General features: G+C 46.9%; 1 protein-coding gene across 2 annotated transcripts in view; it reads left to right on the top strand.

The window, feature by feature from the left end:
* Positions 1 to 245: 245 nt before the first annotated feature.
* Mtm1 (myotubularin 1) overlaps positions 246 to 4,791 on the top strand; it is a 109,669-nt gene continuing 105,123 nt past the window's right edge. Inside the window, exon 1 of one of the 2 annotated variants that reach the window (XM_010639004.3) lies at positions 246 to 344. The gene's annotated coding sequence lies outside the window, so the exon portion shown is untranslated. The remainder of the gene's footprint in view (positions 345 to 4,791) is intronic. The other variant, XM_010638995.3, reaches the window with a different exon arrangement.

Raw genomic sequence — 4,791 nt, forward strand, 5'->3', positions numbered from 1 at the left:
AAGAATCCCTGGGACAAAGAAACTGGGTTTCTCTGCGTTTGAACGTTTTCGTGTCCTGTTACTTGGCTCTAGCTCCCATCTACTACCCGGGAGAACAGAACCTGCGACTGGCCGGGCCTCCCAATGGAGGCCCTAACTCAACATTAAGTCCCTTGAGAAAGCGGAAATGAAACAGCAGCGGAAGTAATCGCTCCGGAGCTCGCCTGCGCGGGAAAACGGAGTCGGGGTTGAGGCCCACAGTATTCAGGAGCCCAGAGAGGAGGTGAGAGAAACTCTGATCCGTGTGGCCCACGAGCACAATGCTCCCTCTGCCCGGACACAGCACCTAGGCCTCCTCCATCCAGGTAGGCACTCCACGTCCCACCGCTGTGGGGCCGGGTTTTATCTTCCGGTGGCGGCTTTGCCCCAGTTCCTGTCAAGCCCTTGCTGTGTAGCACAGCCTTCATATGTGCAGGCCAGACCTCCCCCATCCGTGCTTCTTCTGCGGCCTTGGACCTCTTACAAAGCAAACAAGCAAAAAAGAGATTGCCAATTCTGGACAGTCTGAGAACCTTAACTGAGGTGACCTTCACCCCCTTTACATCAAATTTATTGAAGTATGAATTATCTACAATGAAATTCAGCCATGTCCTGTTTCTAACGTAATGACTTTGATCAGTTGTATACAGTTGCACAATTATCATCACAGTCAAGATATAGACCATTGGCATCACTCCCAAAACACCTCTGATTCCCCTTGAGAATCCATTCACTCCCATATCTCTGGGTTGACTTTTGATTCAAATCCCACAAATCTGCTTTCAATTGCTGTAGTTTTGTCATTTCTGAAATATGAGGGGCTGAGGCGTAGCTCAGCAGAAGAGCATTTGCCTAGCAGGCTGAGGCCCTGGGTTCCAGACCCAACACCGCAAAAACAAGCAAAATATAATACAAATGGAATCATAGGGTCTGTACTATTTTGTGTGCAGTTTATTTCACTTAGCATGACATTTTTGAGGTTCATTCATGTTGTAGCATAAGTCAATAATCTTCCTTTTTATTGCCAAGTAACATTCCCTTGTATGCACTGTATAGATCACCATTTGTGTAGCCATTCACTGGTAATAATAATTTACCTTTTTGACTGTTTTATTTGATTTGATTTTGTTTTGTCTTTTGGTACCAGGGATTGAACTCAGGACCTTACGCTTGTAAGGCAGGCACAGTGCCACTGGGCTAAATCCCCAGCCCCATGACTATTATGTTTGAAAGACTGCTACGAATATTTGAATCCAAGTCTTTATGTCAATATACGTTTCTACATCTCTTGGATACATACCTCAAAGTGGTATTGCTGGGCTGTGTGTATGCTTAACTTTATAATCCACTGCCAAGCCATTTCTAAAGTGGCTGCACCATTCTGCTGAAGCCGTAAATGTGGGTGGGGTGGGGAGAGGGAGGTAGGGACAGTTGCTTTGCTCTTCTCTTAAAGTAAGTCCTGGACATTCCTTGCTTATTCTTCACAACAAGCTTATGAAGTAGATACCGATATCCTCACGTCACAGAGGGGGAAATGGAGGCTTGGACAGATGTACTTCCTTGCTCAGAACCACACCTAACAAGAAGAGCTGGGATTTAAACCTGGGGCTTGCAGGCCAGTGCCCAGGGCCTTAACCTCTGCCTTCTTCCACCGCTCTCTCCAGTGACTCTTTGCAGCAGCTCTGAAATGCTGCCAGCTTGACCCGCTTCCATTTAGCCTTACTGTGTGAGGACACAGCAGCCCCAGGAAGTGGCATGTGACCCGTTTTGCAGAGAAAGCAGCCAGTGATCAGAGAGGCTAAGTGGCTCTTCCAAGGTCAGCAGCTTGCCTGTGAAATCGTTGGGACCCAGTTCCAAGTGGCATGGTGCCTCACCTTTACTCCCTGAACTTTTCATTTCTTTTTCTTTTCTTTTTGTACCTGGGATGGAACTCAGGACCTTGTGCTTTCAAGACAGGCGTGGCACCACGGAGCTAAATCCCTGACCCTGAACTTCTCATTTCAGATTGCTTACTTCTTCTGCTTCTTCTTTCATCCCTAAGGGAGCCCCCTCCTCTTCCTCCACCTTCTCACACTTGAGTCCTAGGAGCCAGGAGTGGTAACTGGGAAAGAGGCACACAAGGATCCAAGTGGTGAGTGTATCAAGACAGGAGCAGACACCCCTCTCTCTGGCCTGCTTCTCAAGGATGGGGTTCTGGGTTCCCCCTAGTTCTCCCTATTCCACTCCCCAACCCCAGAGAACAGGATAGAGCACTAGAGAGCAAGAGTCTTTTCCAGCCTGGATCTCAGCTGAAGCAGGATAGCCTAGGGTGGTGGGGGACACTGCATGTGGGATGTGCAGCTCAGAAAGTTTGTCAAAGAAGCAGCTTCATGTCACATCCAGTGCTGCCTCTCCTGCTTGTCCAGGAGCCCCAGACTGGGGGGTCAGCCATCTCTCCAGAACCCTCTACCCCAGGCTACAGAATGTATGCATAAAATAAAATGCAGGCAAGCCTGAAGAAGCCGCAACACGCGTGCACACGCGAAGCTCAGAAGGAACAGGTCTTGGTTAAGAAGCCAGCAACCTTGCCAAGGGCAGAGCGGTAAATCGCTTTCACATTTGTTCAGTTACTTGACCTCTGCACTTAGTGTGAGGCAGACACAGCAGTGGCCACAGCATTTCACAGGCCAGAGGCCAGTCTTCTCTACAGCACCTTTCTGTTTGGACCTCATCCTCCCACAGGTGAGACACGACCCAGCTGGACCCTGGCAAAAGTCCTTTCTTGGATGAGGACCGTCCCCCATCCCACACACCCCAGTTTGAGCAATGGCATTAACTTCTTGGACACTTAACTCACACCTACTATATACGAGGTCTCCCACCCCACTGTGGCCCTCTCTCCACTATCCACATTTTCCTCTGTTACTCTGCACCAAGATACACAGAGGCTGGGAATCCAGTTATTCAGCAGCCCACCAGGGAGCCTCTCTGGCATGCAAATTTAATGAGCATGCTTTGAAAGCCAGCACAAATGTGAATGTGATTCAAAGAAGTTCATCCTCTGGGGAGGGGAGTTGGCAGGGCAGACTCAAAGGGAAATGATGACATCAGAAAAAATGACAAAAGCTCTGGGGAACATCTAAATTGCCCTAGGCCAGGAGCAGCTCCTATTCTGCTTTCTTCGGAATTTGGCCAATCTAAGAGAAAGGAGAGAGTGGGAAGGACTAGAGGAAGAAAAGAACCTGGAGCATCCAGGGAATAGAAAAGAGTTCCCAGTGACTAGATCAGAACTTGGGGTGGACAGAGTAGCGGCATCCTGGAGGGAGTGGCTAAAGAATGGTTTGGGTGGGATTCAGAAGACTTTGCTACTCATGTAAGAAGTCTAGGCTCCTCAGTAGGGTATGTTTGTGTATATATAGTGATCCTCCTTATCCTGCGCAATAAGCCCAGGCTGATGAATGCCCTGGCCGGTACAAATCTGATATATAAGTTTTTTTCCTACACACATATGCATATGATAAAGTTTAGTTTGTAAATTGGGCACAGTAAGAGGTTAACAACAACACTTAAAAGCAAAATAGAACAATTATAACAATATACTTTAATGAAATTGGAAGTGTCACTACTATTGGGCTTTGAGGCCATTATTATGTAGAATAAGGGCTATTTGAACCCAATCACTGTAATACTGTCAATCCAATGACTGAGGCAAGCTACTAAGTGACTAGCTGGCCAGTGTAGATCCAGGAGTGTATGAAGATGGAAAAAGGGACTATTCATGTTCTAGGTATGAAGGAGCTGGGCATTGATTCCATCACCTCGGAATGGTGTGAAATTTAAGACTTATGAATTGTTTATTTCTGGAAGTCTCCATTTAATACTTTTGGACCACAAATGAATGTGGATAACTGAAACTGCAGGAACAAAACTGAGGGTTAAAAAGGACTAGTGTATAATGATGTGTCAATACAAGTGTGTGTTAGGCTGGTATCAGGCAAAAGAGCTATTTTTAGATGTCAAAGAACTAACTCTTAAGAGTAAAAAAGATCATGATAAAGTAATACTATTTACTCAAAGTGTTCATGTATAATTATTAGGCAGCACAGGGATATTATACGCATTCTTCTATGTGCCAGATTGCTGTATTTGATTATACACTGAATTGTCTTCTTGGAGTTTATCTTCTTTCTTACCTTTTTCCCTTTCGCTTTATATTTACTGTATTAATGGTCATAGAACTCAAACGTCAAAATGAAGAAGTTTTGAACTGAAATGCTTCCTTTCATTAAGCCTATATAGCATGCTTGAAAAGATGGGACACCCCAGCCATTATGTTAGTTGGGTTTGTGCGTTGCCGATCTTGCTCCAGAGTCAGTGAATTTTTTTTTTGTTCCCTATAGTATCTCAACTTCATGCAGCCAACCCTAAGGACCCAGTGATAGCTCATGTTAGTGACATCCGCGAGAAGTTTTGTCTAGGGAAGATTTCCCCTTTACGGGAGAAAAACAGCGAAACCCAGACAAGAGTCCTGGGACTACGCTTCCCAGCGGCCTCCGCTGGGCGCTGGCTCCAAACTTCCCTTACAGGGATGGCCCCTAGCATGTTGGCCCTGCCCACTCCAAGCACCATATTACGAACTACAATTCCCAAATGCCTTCACGAGCTGGACCCTTCAAAAGGGATATCCCAGCAGCCTCGCGGGCGAAGAGCCCCGCCCCTCGGAGCCGCTCCCCAGGTCCTTCGGAGCCTTCCCACGTCACGTGGTGCGTCTCCGCCAACCGGCTCATGGAGGAG

This window comes from Fukomys damarensis, unplaced genomic scaffold, assembly GCF_012274545.1.
Source record: "Fukomys damarensis isolate Sample0158 unplaced genomic scaffold, DMR_v1.0_HiC HiC_scaffold_39, whole genome shotgun sequence".
Lineage (NCBI taxonomy): Eukaryota > Metazoa > Chordata > Mammalia > Rodentia > Bathyergidae > Fukomys > Fukomys damarensis.